Source organism: Mauremys mutica, chromosome 8, assembly GCF_020497125.1.
Source record: "Mauremys mutica isolate MM-2020 ecotype Southern chromosome 8, ASM2049712v1, whole genome shotgun sequence".
NCBI classification, from domain to species: domain Eukaryota; kingdom Metazoa; phylum Chordata; order Testudines; family Geoemydidae; genus Mauremys; species Mauremys mutica.
The window spans coordinates 112,235,310-112,251,211 of record NC_059079.1 but is presented as its reverse complement, the minus strand read 5'-3'; the positions used below and the strand labels follow the sequence as shown (position 1 = coordinate 112,251,211).

General features: G+C 51.2%; 1 long non-coding RNA gene across 4 annotated transcripts; it reads right to left on the bottom strand.

Annotated features, from left to right (window-relative positions):
• Nucleotides 1-587: 587 nt before the first annotated feature.
• LOC123376675 lies at nt 588-9,005 on the bottom strand. Of its 4 annotated transcripts, none has more exons than XR_006581880.1 (9): nt 8,525-9,005; nt 7,860-8,013; nt 7,359-7,494; nt 6,239-7,075; nt 5,742-5,927; nt 5,065-5,190; nt 2,776-3,516; nt 2,346-2,456; nt 588-1,038 (listed from the first exon to the last, which is right to left on the bottom strand). It is a non-coding gene; the product is annotated as an uncharacterized LOC123376675 (long non-coding RNA). The 4 variants fall into 4 exon arrangements; XR_006581881.1 differs by having other exon boundaries at nt 6,228-7,075; nt 7,363-7,494; XR_006581879.1 differs by having other exon boundaries at nt 7,363-7,494.
• Between the last annotated feature and the right edge of the window lie 6,897 nt (nt 9,006-15,902).

Genomic DNA, 15,902 nt, shown 5'->3' with positions numbered 1-15,902 from the left:
GTTACACCTTCAGGACCACAACTAGAAAGCAGCCTGTTGCACCTACACTCAAAACAATCACTCTGCACAGGAGACTTGTGCCTTTCCCTCCTCTTAACCCCACAGAGCCATGTACCCGACCAGGAACAAAACTGGAGTGAGAACAGATGAGGAATTCGAAGCACCGACCGCTTACTCACAGCCAGTTACGTGGAAGGCAGAAAGCTGAGGACTGTTAATCTGTGCTTAGAAGGATGTCCAGGCTGCCCAGGTCCGCGTCTGCTAGTTTCTCCTCCTGCTGATGCTCCCCGATGATTTCTCTGCAAGTGCAGCAAATAAGCCAAGCAAGAGCCATCGCTACACAAAACACAATTGATGCGTGAAATCTTGCCCTCATCCCTGCCTCCCTCTCCCATCCCATCCACATCAGCCCCACTAGAGCAGAGACTCAGTCAACACCCACAGTCACCGCTCCACTCTAGCGCCCACTGCCCTGCATCATTTCGGTCCCCTACTTGTTCATAGCTCACAAGACCTAGCCTGTGGGGATGCACACCTAACACACCTGTCCATGTCCTACGAAGGGAGACAGCACAAGGAGAGGCAAGGACAGAGAAAAAGAGAGAGAGACAGTGTGTGTTGGCCAACACATTAGGGGAGAGAGAGAGAAAAATGTGGGATGGAGTCAAGAAACTCAACAGCTGGAGTCATCCTCCTCGATCCAACCTTCTGCTGTGTAGGACACACTGTTTGTGGACAGAGAAAAGACCAGCCCCTGAAAATGGGGACCTTGTCTCCCTCGTAACTACAGCAGGTCAGGAATCTTTTCCTACAAACCGAGCCCCAGCTAATGACAAGTCTCAGCCTGGAGGCAGGTGGGCCGTTACCGGAGTCCTCCCCAAACCAGACACATCTCACTGATGGTGACGGCTGCTCCACTCCCAGATCGACGGCATCACCATAGGCTGGCATCGACAACGCTTGTGGTCTCCCGGCTCTTGGTGCTTTCCATCTCACAACGGGGGAGGGCTCTTACCCTTCACTTCTTTCTCCGTGGTACTAAGCACAACACAAGAGGGAAAAACAGAACTTATCATCGGAATCTGCAGTGTTGTGTACGTGGTTGTTCTCCCATCTCCCATTACACCTTTATAGCTCCATGGAGTCATGAAGAATCCCCTAGCTACCACCTGAGCTGGAACAAGAGCTGTACCAGGTAAAGAATTGTGCCCAAGCCTGGATGGGGTCCAGTCTGAGGAAAAAACTTACTGAAGCATCTCTGAGGGTGAGATTATCTATGTTCAGTTTGATTAGACATAGATTTGTGCTTTTTAATTCGCTTGGTGACTCACTTTGTTCTGTCTGTTACTATTTGGAACCACTTAAATCCTACTTTCCGTATTGATAAAATCACTTTTTACTTATTCATTAACCCAGAGTTAATCTGGAGGGGGGGCAAACAGCTGTGCATCTCTCTCTATCAGTGTTATAGAGAATGAACTATTTATGAGTTTACTCCGTATAAGCTTTATGCAGGGTAAAACGGACTTATGTGTGTTTGTACACCATTGGGAGTTGGGCATCTGAGTGCTAAAGACAAGCACACTTCTGTGAGCTGTTTTCAGGTAAACCTGCAGCTTTGGGGCAAGTAATTCAGACCCTGGGTCTATGTGGGAGCAGATGGGAGTATCTGGCTCAGCAAGAGAGGGTGCTAAAGTCCTGAGCTAGCAGGGAAAGCAGGGGCAGAGGTAACTTGGCACATCAGTTGGCAGCTCCCAGGGGGGTGTCTGTGATCCAACCCGTCACAGGGGCCGTCACTGCCCAAAGTTCTATTGGTGTGTGAGATGCCGCCCTCCCTCTCCCACGCACCGTACATCAGCCCCACTTGATGAACAGAGTCAGAGTCAACTCCTACAGTCACCCCCACCACTACCAATGGAGGATCTAGTACCCATCATGCTTCTTTTCCCCCTCCCAATGCCCCAGTGGGATGCAGGCTCTCCAGCCCTAGACTGTGAGCATCCACCATTGCCCATGTTCTATGCAAGGAGAGACAGAAAGAGAGAGCGCGCACATGTTGGCCAACTATGAGAGCAGAGATACACATACAGGAAGGAGGCAAACTCAGCACCTGTAGTCACCTTCCTGGCTCTCCACAAAGAGTTATCGCACTTTGGGAAGACTCCATAGCACCTGACAATTCCTTGAGAGGGCACAAAGGATTCCCCCGAGCTTATCGTGCCCCTGTGAGATGCTGAGGTCTTTCCTCAGGGGCCCTCTCCATACTCACAAATTCTTTCCACTGACAAGAGTATTTGCAGCCCTCCCTCAATACTGAACTTCAGCAAGTTTCCATTTGCTCTTACTCTGCAGATCATTGTCCGGCTTCCATCCCTAGGGATGGGCTCCGGGGGCTGTTCCTTCCTTGGTCTCTGCCACAGGTTGGCCGATCTCTCATCTGACCAATCTCAGTACGACTGAAAAGAGAGAGAGAGAGAGAACATTTGTAAGCTAGGTCACCACTTGTGCATCGAAGAACAACGGAGACACACGTCACTGGCTGCTGCTCCCTCCTTTATTCTTCTTCAGCTTACCCAGGGCCTAAAATACTCACCACTCCTAAGGAGCTACAGCCCTCCAGGAAAGGGACAATCCCAGACCACTGCCAGCCACAGGCAGAGCTGGACCTTCCCCAGGACCCATCCCATGGATAGGAGAAGCATCTCTCTGCTCTCCACAAGGCACCTCATTCTGCAGATACTGGATAGAGAAATATCATTTCACAAAAACACGCACCTGCTCCTCCAACATTACAAGAGCGCTCCTCGGCTCCACTGCAAAGTGAAACAGCTAGATTGTGCAGGTCCGCTTCCTGCAGATGCTCCGCTGCCCTCTGCAAGAACAGCAAACCACCTATGGAAAAGCCATCACTGCCAAAAACACTACAGGTGCACAAGACCTTCCAGTACCTGCCTTCACTCTCACACCCACTTCCCTGCATTATTTTCGTCCTCTCCTACTTCGCCATGCTTCCCGAGACCTGGCCTCTGGGGATACACAGCTAACTCACCTGCCTGTGTGCAATGAAGTGAAACAGAAAAAGAGGCAAGGACAGACTGACAGAGTGTGTTGGCCAACACTAGAGAAGAGAGAGAGAGAGAGAGAGAAACACAGGAGGAAGGCAAGCAACTCGCCACCTGGAACCTATCTTTTCTGCAGAGGACACATCGCTTGTCAGCAGAGAAATGAGCAGACCCTGAAAATGGGGACCCAGTCTCCCTCATAACCACAGCTAGTCATGAACATTTTGTTACAAACCCAGGCCCAACTAACAAGACGTCCCTACCTGGAGCCAGGTGGGCCGTGTGCAGAGCTCTCACCAGAACAGACACTTATCTCACTGACAGCAGTAGCTGCTCCGCTCCCAGATGCATGCCTAATGCTTGATTTTGACAATGCTCGTGGTCTCGTCACTCTCGCTCACTTTCCATCGCATGAGGACAGTAGACTCTGACCGTGACTTCTTTTTCCTTGGTACTAATCTCGGCAGAGGGAGGGAAACAAAAAAAATTAGCATCTCCAACTGCAATGTCACGTAGTCTCTTCATTTCACGTCTCCCGTATCCCAGCCCTCAACCCATCTCCCTTTACTACTTTACAATTGCAACTGGAAGGCACTCATTGTAAAGGCACCCATAAAAACATAAGAATGGCCAAACTGGCTCAGACCAAAAGATCCATCCAGCCCAGTATCCTGGCCATTGCCAGGTGCCCCAGAGGGAATTAACCCAACGGGTAATGATCAAATGATCTCTCTCCTGCCATCCATCTCCACCCTCTGAAAAACAGAGGCTAGGGACATCATTCCTTACCCATCCTGGCTAATAGCCATTAATGGACCTAACCTCTACGAATTTATCCAGTTCTCTTTTAAACCCTGTTATAGTCCTGGCCTTCACGAGTTCCACAGGTTGACTGTGCGCTGCGTGGAAGAACTTCCTTTTATTTATTTTAAACCTGCTGCCCATTAATTTCATTTGGTGGCCCCTAGTTCTTACATTATAGGAAGTAAACTTATTTTTCCTTATTCACTTTTTCCACACGTCTCGTGATTTTATATACCTCTATCATATGCCCCCTTAATCTCCTCTTTTCCAAGCTGCAAAGTCCTAGCCTCTTTAATCTCTCCTCATATGGGATCCATTCTGAACGCCTAATCATTTTAGTTGCCCTTCTCTGAACCTTTTCTAATGCCAGTATATCTTTTTTTAGATGAGGAGACCACATCTGTACCCAGTATTCAAGATGTGGGAGTACCATGGATTTATACAAGGACAGTAAGATATTCTCTGCCTTATTCTCTATTCCTCTTTTAATGATTCCAAACATCCTGTTTGCTTTTTTGACTGCCGCTGCACACTGCGTGGACATCTTCGGAAAACTATCCACGATGACCCTAAGATCTCTTTCCTGATTAGTTGTAGCTAAATTAGCCCCCATCATATTTTATATATAGTTGGGGTTGTTTTTTCCAATGTGCATTACTTCACATTTATCCCCATGAAATTTCATTTGCCATTTTGTTGCCCAATCACTTAGTTAAATCCAATGAACACTGTGAAGAACTTCAAAAAGTTCCCATAAACTATCTTGAGCAATTTAGTATCATCTGCAATCTTTGCCACTTCACCTTTCTCCAGATTATTTATGAATAAATTGAATAGGATTTGTCCTAGCATTGACCCTTGGGAACACAACTAGTTACCCCTCTCCATTCCGAAAATTTACCATTAATTCCTACCCTTTGTTCCCTGTCTTTTAAGCAGTTCTCAATCCATGAAAGGATCTTCACTCTTTTCCAGTGATAACTTTATTTTCATAAGAGCCTTTGGTGAAGGACCTTATCAAAGGCTTTCTGGAAATCTAAGTACACTTTGTCCCAAAACAGTCACTTTGTTCAGGAGATTCTTGTCCCTTCCCCAGCCTTAATCCCAGAGTCTCATAACAAACGAGGAAGCACACGGCCTGTGAAGAAAACTACAGCGAGCAGAGGTGAGGAATTGAAAGTGCTCATCTCTTACTCACAGGCAGTTATGCAAAAGGCAGAATGATGAGGAATATTCATGTCTCCTTAGAAGGATGTCCAGGCTGCTGAGGTCCACTTCTGCATATTCTCGTCCGGCGAGGGCTCCTGGATGATTCCTCTGCAAACTAATAAAGTCAAGTAAGTACCATCATCACTACACAGAGCTCTATTTAATCTTGCCCTCATTGCATTTAATCTTGCCCTCATGCCCGCCTCCCTCTCCCATCCCATCTACATCAGCCCCACTTGATGAACAGTAACCAAGTCAACATCAACAGTCTACACTCCACTCTAGTGCCCACTACTCTGCATGATTTTCATCCCCTCTTACTTGTTCATAGCTCCCGAGACCTAGCCTGTGGGGATGCACACGTAACACACCTGCCCGTGTGCTATGAGGGGAGACAGCACAAGGAGATGCAAGGACATAGACAGAGAGAGAAAAAGTGTTGGCCAACACACTAGAGAAGAGACAGAGAGAGAAAAACAGAGCAAGGCAAGAAACTCACCAGCTGGATTCATCCCCCTGGATCCAACCTTCTGCTGCAAAGGACACACTGCTTGTCAACAGACCAATAACCAGCCCCTGAAAATGGGGACCTTGTCTCCCTCATAACAGCAGCTAGTCAGGAATCTTTTCTTACAAACCCAGCCCCAGCTAATGGGGCACCCCTACCTGGAGCCAGGTGGGCCATGAGTAGATCCCTCACCAAACCAGACATTTATCTCACTGACAGCGGTGACTGCTCCGCTCCCAGATGTACAGCTAATGCCTGATTTCGACAATGATCGCGGTCTCGTCGGTCTCGCTTTCCTTTGCATGAGGACAGTAGACTGATACGTGACTTCTCTTCCCTTGGTACTAAACCCCGCACAAGGAGAAAAACCAAGCAAGTTACCATCTCAGTAGGCAAATGTCACATTGGCTCTTCTTTTCCCCTCTCCCACACGGGGGAGCTCCGCCCTCAACACTCTTCCCATTACACCTTTAGCATTACAACCAAAAAGCAGCCCTTGCAACAGCACCCGACAGTCACTCTGCGTAGCAGACTCTGGCCCCTCCCCAGCCTTAATACCACAGAGCCCCGCACCCAACAAGGAGACACACGGCCTGTGAAGAATACTACACCGAGTATAGATGAGGTATTCCACTGGCACCGACCTCTTACTCACAGCCAGTTATGCAGGAGGCAGAAAGCTGAGAACTGTTCATGTCTGCTTAGAAGGATGTTCAGGTCCACTTTTGAGAGTCTCTCCTCCAGACAGCGCTCCTGGACAATTCCTCTGCCAGTGCAGTTGCAAAAGCCAAGGATGAGTCAGCATTACACAAAGCTCTGAAGGTATGTGAAATCTTGCCCTAATCTCTGCCTCCCTCTCTCATTTGGTCTACATCAGCCCCAGGCGATGATTAAAGACCAAGTCAATACCCACAGGCACTGCTCCACTGTGGCACCCACTAATATGCATGATTTTCATACCCTCCTAATTTTTCATGGGTCCCAAAGACGTAGACTGTGCGGATGCACACCTAGCACCCTTTTCCCGCGTCCTACGTAGGGAGACGGCACCAGGAAAGGCAAGGAAGGGAGAATGAAAGAGTGAGAGTGTTGGCCAACACAATAGAGAAGACAGAGAAACATGGGAGGAAGGCAAGTAACTCAACACCTGGAGTCATCCTCTAGATGCTACCTTCTGCTGCGTAGGTCACACTGCTCCTGACCAGAGGAATCATCAGCCCCTGAAATTGGGAACCTTGTCTCTCTTACAACCACAGCTAGTCAGGAACCTTTTCTTACAAACCCAGCCCTAGCTAACGGGGCATCCCTACCAGCATCAACGTGGGCCATGAGCAGAGCCCTCACCAAAACAGACACTTATCTCACTGACAGCGACGGCTCTTCTGCTGCCAGATGGACGGCTTTTGCATGGCATCAACCATGCTCACGGTCTCATCTCTCTCGCTCGCTTTCCATCACATGAGGGCAGTAGACTGGCAAATGACTTCTTTTTCTTTGGTATCAAATCCAGCAGAAGAGGGAAAAACAAAAAAAAATAGCATCTCCATCTGCAATGTCGCATAGTCTCTTCATTTCCCATCTCCCGTATCCCAGGGCTTCACCCTCAACCCATCTCCCATTACTGCTTTACAACTGCAAATCAAAGATACCCATTGTAACGGCACCCAAAATAGTCACTTTCTCAGGAGACTCTGGCCACTCCCTAGCCTTAATCCCACAGAGCCTTGTACCCAACGAGGAAGCACACAGCCTGTGAATAAAAGTACAGCGCTTACTCACTGCCATTTATGCAGGAGGCAGAAAGCTGAAGACTATTCATGTCTGCTTAGAAGAATGTTCAGGCTGATCAGGTTCACTTCTGAGAGTCTCTCCACCGGGTAGGGTTCCTGGACAATTCCTGTACCAGCGCAGCTGCAAAAGCCATGCATGATCCAGCATTACAGAGTTGTGAAGGTGTGTGAAATCTTGCCCTCATCTCTCGCTCCCTCTGCCATTCCATTTACATCAGCCCCACCTGATGAACACAGATCGACTCAAAACAGACAGTCTCCAATCCACTCTCATCCCTTCTACCCCACATAATTTTTGTCCCCTCCTACTTCTTCATTACTCCCGAGACCCAAGCCTGTGGGGAGCACACCTAGCACACCTGCCCATGTGCCATGAAGCAAGACAACGCAAAATGAGGCAAGGACAGATTTAGAGAGAGTGTGTTGGCCAACACACAGAGAAAAGAGAGAGAGATTAACACGGGAGGAAGGCAAGCAACTCCTCACCTGGAATCATCCTCCTGGATCCAAGCTTTTCTGCAGAGGACACACCGTTTGTGAACGGAGAAATGAGCTGATGCTGAAAATGGGGACCTTGTCTCCCACATATCCACAGCTTATTTTGTTACACACCGAGCCGTAGCTAACTGGGCATCCGTACCTGAAGCCAAGTGGGAAGTGAGCAGAGCCCTCACCTAACAAGACACTTATCTCACTGACAGTGACGGCTACTCGGCTCCAAGCTGGACGGCTCTTGCCTGGCATCAGTAATGTTCGCTGTCTCCCCGCTCTTACTTGCTTTCCATCGCATGAGGGGAGCAGACTCTGACCCTCCACTTCTTTTCCCTTGGTACTAAACCCATAGAGCACCGTGTTCAACGAGGAAATTCACAGCCTCTGAACAAAACTGAAGCGAGTACAGATGAGGGATTCCAAACACCGACTGCTTAATTAGAGTCACATGCTTAACAGCCTCACCTGACTCTTAGCAGGTTAATTGGAGTCAGGTGTTCTCATTAGCCTGGAGCAGCCCCTGCTCTGGTCACTCAGGGAACAGAAAACTACTTATCCAGTGGCAGGTTTATCTCCCTTCTTCTACTCTGCTGTTCCCAACTGGCCTGGGTCTATCACAGCAGATACTGGATAGAGAGAGATTTCACAAAAACACACACCTGCTCCTCGAATATCATGAGAGCACTCCTTAGCTCCACTGCCAAGTGAAAAACATCTAGATTGTGCAGGTCTGGTTCCTCCAGATGCTTCTCCTCTGTCTGGGGCGGCTCCATTGGCCTTGAGTGGGCCTCTGCAAGAACAGCAAACCACCTATGGAAGAGCCATCACTATCCAACATGCTACCGTGCTAGATATTTTACAATACCTGCCTCCACTCTTGCACCCACGACCCCACATAATTTTCATCCCCTCCTACTTCTTCCTGGCTCCCGAGACCTAGCCTATGGGGATCCACACCTACCCATGTCCTATAAAGGGAGAAAGCACAGGGAGAGGCAAGGACACAGACAGAGGGAAAGAGAGTGTGTGTTGGCCAACACAGTACAGAAAAGAGAGAGGGAGGGAAGGAGAGAGATAAATGCAGGAGGAGGGGAAGGAACTCGCCAGCTCGAGGCATCCCCCTGGATCCAACCTTCTCTTGCGGAGGACACACTGCTTGTGGATAGAAAAATGACCAGCCCCTGAAAACGGGGACCTTGTCTCCCTCGTATCCACAGCTAGTCAGGAACCTTTTCTTACAAACCCAGCCCCAGCTAACAGGGTGTCTCTATCTGGAGTCAGATCGGCCGTGAGCAGAACCCTCAGCAAAACAGACACTTATCTCACTGACAGTAGCATCTCCTCGGCTCCCAGATGGACGGCTCTTGCCTGGCCTGAACAATGCTCACAGGCTCGCTGCTCTCACTCACTTGCCATCGCATGAGGCAGTAGACTCTGACGTGTGACTTCTTTTTCCTTGGTACTAAACCCAGCAGAGGGGAGAAAAAGCAAAAAAAAAAAAAAAATAGCATCTCCGTCTGCAATGTCGCATAGTCTCTTCATTTCACATCTCCTGTATCCCACAGCTCCGCCCTCAAACCATCTCCCGTTACTACTTTACACCTGCAACTAGAAGGGACCCATTGTAACTGCACCCAAAATGGTCACTTTGCTCAGGAGACTCCTGTCCCTTCCCCAGCCTTAATACCACTGTGCCCGGTACCCAACAAGGAAGCACATGGCCTGTGAAGAAAACTACAGCAAGTACAGATAAGGAATTGAAAGCACTGACCGCTTACTCACAGGCAGTTCTTCAGAAGGCAGAAAGCTGAGGACTGTTCATGTCTCCTTAGAAGGATAGTCCAAGCTGCTCAGATCCACTTCTGCCAGTTTCTCCTTGGGCTGGGGCTCCTGGACAATTCCTCTGCAAGGGCAGCTGCAAAAGCCAAGCATGAGCCATAACTACACACAGCTCTATTGGTGCTTGAAATCTTGGCCTCATCCCTGCCTCCCTCTTCCATCCCATCTACATCGGCCCCACTCGACAAACAGAGACCGAGTTAACACCAACAGTCACCGCTCCACTTTAGCGCCTACTGCCCAACATGGTTTTCGTCCCCTCCTACTCCTCCAGGGCTTCCAAGACCTAACTGTGCGGATGCACACCTAGCACACCTGCCCATGTCCTAAGAAGAGAGACAGCATAAGGAAAGGCAAGCATAGAGAGAGAGTGTGTTGGCCAACGTACTAGAGAACAGAGAAACACAGGAGGAAGGCAAGCAACTCTCCACCTGCAGCCATTCTCCTGGATCTAACCTTCTGCTGCAGAGGACACACTGCTCCTGGCCAGAGAACTGAGCAGCCCCTGAAAATGGGGACCTTGTCTCCCTCATAACTACTAGTCGGGAACCTTTTCTTACAAACCCAGCCCCAGCTAACGGAGCACAGGGAACTTAGGGGGGCGGGGAGCTGATGGGGGGCTGCCCGGCCACCCTGGTTCCAAGCCCCCACCAGCTAGCTGAAACGGGCTGCTCTTCCTGCAAGGACTGGATAAACCAGGCAGCTGCCAAGCAACATAATAAGGGAGTGTAATCTATCGCGCCGGGGCTCGACCCTCCTGAGGGCAGGAGGGGAGCCACGCCAACTCACGCCACGTCTTCTGTGGAACCGGCTGAACAACAGTAAACAGGGTTAGGAAGCTCAGGCCCTCGGTTGCAGGGGCTCAGCAGCAACCAGCACAAGGGGCTCAGCAGCAAACAAACGGTAGTTATATAGGCCCAGGTCCCTAGACCGGAGCATTGGGTGAGGAGGAAAACTGCCACCCGTGAGTGGGGTGGCAGGGGGGACACAGGCCCACCCACTCCACTGTGTCCTAGCCCGGGGCCCTAGCAGCAGCTGTCACCGCTGCTGGTCAGTGGGGTCCTGACCGCAACACACTGACATCGGGACCTCTGCGTCTGCAGCCTGACAAGGGTCGGCTACCCCCGGGCTACTTCCACTTTCCCCCTCAGGGCTTACCTCGTCCAGGGCACCGGGTCCAGACCAGTCAATCAGCATAGGCTCCTCAAGGCCAGGGCTTGGTGGCAGGTCCGGCAGCTCCTCGGGGAAGTCCAGCCAGGCGTGCTCGGGCGGCTCCTCCGGGTAACAGCAGGGACGGGGAGGCTCCGACGGCTCCTCTTCGTAGTGGGCGCGGGAGAATTCCGGCGGCTCCTCCCAGTACCAGGCCCAGGGAAGCTCCGGTGGTTCCTCTTCGTAGCGGGCGTGAGGAAGCTCCGGCCAATCAGGACAGCTGCCTTGGGCCCTGGAGAGTTCCCAGTCAGGAGCTCCCGACAGCACGTCTGCTCCCTGCGGCGGCTGGGCTCTGACTGAGCTCTGGCAGCCGGCTTTTCTACTTCCTGTCCCGCCCCTTGACTTCCGGGGGGCGGGGACAGGTGGTGGTGGCTCCGCCCACTTAGGTATCTGTGAGGGCACTCCCTCTGCTGGGCAGGAGGGGAGCCACACCAACTCACTAAAGGGAGCATTGCGCAATGTTAAAAGAGCATGTTCCCTAATTGATCAGCAATGTAACAACGTTACAACGTTAACCGGGGCAACTTTAAGTGAGGAGTTCAGTGCTTTGAATACAGTATCGCTTACTCACAGCCAGTTATGTGCAAGGCAGAAAGCTGAGGACTGTTAATCTCTGCTTAGAAGAATGCCCAAGCTGCTCAGGTCCACGTCTGTCACCTTCTCCTTCGGCTGCTGCTCCTCCATGATTCCTCTAGAAGCGCAGCTGCAAAAGCCAAGCATGAGACATCACTACATACAGCTCTATTGGTGCGTAAAATCCACTCAGTGAATACAGACCGAGTAAACACTGAGTCACCGCTCCACTCTCGCACCCACTGTCCAGCACGATTTTCATCCTCTCCTACTTGTTCATAGCTCCCAAGACCTGGCCTGTGGGGATGCACACCTAGCACGCCTGCCCGTGTGCTATGAAGGGAGAAGGGATAAGGAGAGGCAAGGACTGAGACAGAAAGAGAGTGTTGGCCAACATACTAGAGAAGAGACAGACAGAGAGAAACATGGGAGGAAAGGAAGCAACTCGTCACCTGGAGTCATCCCCCTGGATCTCACCTTCTGATGCAGAGGACACACTGCTACTGGCCAGAGAACTGAGCAGCCCCTGAAAATGGGGACCTTGTCTCCCTCATAAACAAACACTTTCTCACAAACAGCCCCAGCAAATGGAGCGTCTCTACCAGGAGCAAGGTGGGCCGTGAGCAGAGCAATCACCAAAACAGATAGTTATCTCATTGAGAGTGGCGACTGTTCCACTCCCAGTAGGACAGCTTTTCCTTGGCATCAGTAGTTCTTAAGGTCCCATCGCTCTCGCTCGCTTTCCATGACATGAAGGCAGTAGACACTGACACGTGACTTCTTTTCCCTTGGTACTAAACCCATCACGAGGAGAAAAAACAAGTAAGTTACCATCTCAGTGGGCAATGTTGGGGAGGCTCTACTTTTCACCTCTCCCACACAGTGAGGCTCTGCCCTGAACCCTCATCCCATCACACCTTTAGGACTACAAGTAGAAACCAACCCTTGGAATGACACCTTAAACAGTCACTCTGCACAGCACACTCTGGTCACACACACCAAACCTGTGGGGAAAAGCATGTTTTTGGCTTGTAACTTATTGCTTCTCGTAGCTTGTTGCTTCCAGCAAACAGAGGCAAAGGGGGGCGAGAGTCAGGGGTGCACAGCGGGCCCACTACAGTCCCAGACTGCAGACACCAGGAGAGATCTAGAGACTCTGGTCCCTTCAAGCCTTAATCACACAGAGCTCCATAGACAACGAGGAAGCCAAGACAATGTGAAGAAAATTGCAGTGAGTACAGATGAGGAATTCCAAGCCCTGACCTCTTACTCACAGGCAGTTATGTGGGAGGCAGAAAGCTGAGGACTGTTGATTCCCACTTAAGAGTATTTCCAGGCGGCTCAGGTCCACTTCTGCCAATTTCTCCGCCGGCTGCTGCTCCTGGATGATTCCTCTGCAAACGCAGTAAGTAACCCAAGAAAAAGCCATCACTACACAAAATTCAACTGGTGCACGAAATCTTGCCCTCATCCCTACCTCCCTGTCCCACGCCATCCACATCAGCCCCACTAGAGCAGAGACTCAGTCAACACCCACAGTCACTGCTGCACTCTAGTGCCCACCACCCTGTGTGATTTTGGTCCCCTCCTACTTGTTCACCGCTCCCAAGACCTAGCCTGTGGGGATGCACAGCTACCACACCTGCCCATGTCCTACGAAAGGAGACAGGACAAGGAGAGGCAAGGACAGAGAGAGAGAGACAGACAGTTAGAGAGTGTGTTGGCCAACACATTAGAGGAGAGAGAGAGAGAAAAACATGGGAGGAAGTCAAGAAACTCACCAGCTGGAGTCATCCCCCTGGATCCAACCTTCTGCTGCAGAGAACACACTGCTTGTGGACAGAGAAATGACCAGCCCCTGAATATGGGGACCTAGTCTCCCTCGTAACTACAGCTATTCAGGAACCTTTTCCTACAAATTCAGCCCCAGCTAACGACAAGTCCTGGCCTGGAGGCAGGTGGGCCGTTACCAGAGTCCTCACAAAACCAGACACTTATCTCACTGATGGTGACATCTGCTCCACTCCCAGCTTCACGGCATCTGCATAGCCTGGAATCAACAACGCTCACTGTCTCACGGCTCTTGGGCACCTTCCATCTCACAACTGGGGTGAGCTCTTACCCTTCACTTCTTTCTCCGTGGTACTAAGCATAATACAAGAGGGAAAAACAGAAGTTATCATCAGAATCTGCAGTGCTGTGTAGGTTCTTCTTCTCCCATCTCCCATTACACCTTTATAGATACAATTAAAAAGCACGCAACGCACACTCAGCCTTTGGAGCTCCTGGCCAGAGAACGCTGTGAAAGCCAAGACTATAATGGGGTTCAAGTAAGAACTAGGTACAGTAACTCCTCACTTAACGTTCTCGTTATGTTCTTGAAAAATGCGGCTAAGTGAAACGATGTTAAGCAAGTCCAATTTCCCCATAAGAATGAATGTAAATGGGGGGGTTACGCTCCAGGGAATTATTTTTTGCCATACAGTACTGTACTATAGTTGGGGGGTGCCCCCGTCTTACCCCACACGGGCACAGCCCACTGGCACTGGCAACAATGAGGCAGGCAAGGAGGCTGAAGGTGCTGTAGGCTAGGAGAAGCACGTTGCACAGGAGCAGCGGCAGCTTCCCCTCTCTGCAAGCACCAGGGTTGGGGGCCTCTACCCTCGGCCGCCCACACCGCCTCTACCCCAAGCCCCAACCCTTAACCTGCCTCTTCCTCCCCCCTCCTTCCCCTTTACTTCATACACCGCGTCCTCGCTCCTGCCCGCAGCCATCAGCTGGCTTGCGGCGTTTGGAAGCAGGGGAAGGAGGGGGAGCCTGCACAACGAGTCTTCACTCCCCATCCCCGGACGCCACAAGCCAGCTGATTGCCACAGGCAGAAGGCCGTGGGGGAAGGCACTGATCCGCGGGGTCTGCTGGCGGGCGGGAAGTGCTGGGGGCATAGGAGAGCTGATGGGGGCTGCCGACTGTGGACAAAGCAGGCAGCCAGATGCCGTTATAGCGAAGCATTGCACAACTTTAAATACAGCATGTTCTGTAATTGACCAGGGACCTAAGATTGAAACAATGTTAAGCGAGAGGATGTTAAGGGGAGAGTTACTGTCAATTCATGGAGGATGAGTCCATCAACGGCTATGAGTCAGGATGAGCAGGGATCGTGTCCCTGGCCTCTGTTTGCCAGGAGCTGGGAATGGGTGACAATGGATGGATCACTTGGTAATTCCCTGTTCTGTTCATTCTATCTGGGGCACCTGACATTAGCCACTGTCGGTAGACAAGATACTAGGCTAGATGGATCTTTGATCTGACCCAGTCTGGCCATTCTTACGTTCATATGTTAAGCAGCCTGTTGCACCTGCATCCAAGACAGTCACTGAGCAGAGGAGACTGTTGTCCCTTCCCTTGGTCGTAATCCCACAGAGCCCCATGGCCAACAAGGAGGCTCACGGCCTCTGAAGAAAACTTGAGTGGTATGGATGAGGGATAGAGGCCATAATTGTTCACTCACAGCCAGTCATGGAGAAGGCAGAAAGCTGAAGACTCTTCATCTCTGCTTACAAGGATATCCAGGCTGCTCAGGTTCATTTCTTCCAGTTTCTCCTCCGGCTCCAGCTCCTGGACAATTCCTCTGCAAACTAATGAAGACAAGCAGGAACTATCACTACACAGAGCTCTAACACCCTCATCCCTGCCTCCCTCTCCCATCCCATCTCCAGCCGCCCCAGTCGAGGAACAGAGACTGAGCCCACACTATCAGTCACCGCTCCACTCTACAATCCACTGCTCCCCACGGGTTTCGTCCCCTAGCTTGCCTGCCCGTGTGCTATGAAGGGTGAGTGTTGGGCAGGAAGGAGAGAGAAGGGCTGAGGGGCCCCATGGGTGGAGGGAGGAATGGGGGTGCAGGTTGGGGAATGTTGGACAAAGGAGAAAAAGGCATTAGGGGGCCCATAGATCTAGGGACAGAGTGGGGTGCAGGTTGCGGTGGGAGGGAGGAAAAAAGGGGATTGAGGGGCCCAATGGATGGGGGAATGAACTGGGGGGGCTGTTGGGGAGGAAGGGGCACTGAGCAGTCCCTACAGGTGGAGGCATGGATGGAGGCGCAGGTTGTGGTGAGCTGGGAGGATGTTGGAGAGAGATGGGGTCTGAGGAGTCCCCTGAATGGAGGAATGAACTGGGGGATACAGGCATGTAGGTTGGGGAAAGTTGTTGCAGGCTGGGGGGTGTTGGGGAGGGAGGGGGCAGAAGGGGGCTATGGGAGAAGGCATGTATGGGGGAAAGTAGGGATGGGGTGCAGGTTGGGGTGGCCTAGGAGGTGTTGGAGGGAGAAGGACTGAGGGGCCCAACGGATGGGGGGGATAGATGGGGGCGGGTTGGTTTCGGCTAGAGGAACGGGCGTTCAGATTGGAGAAGGCTGC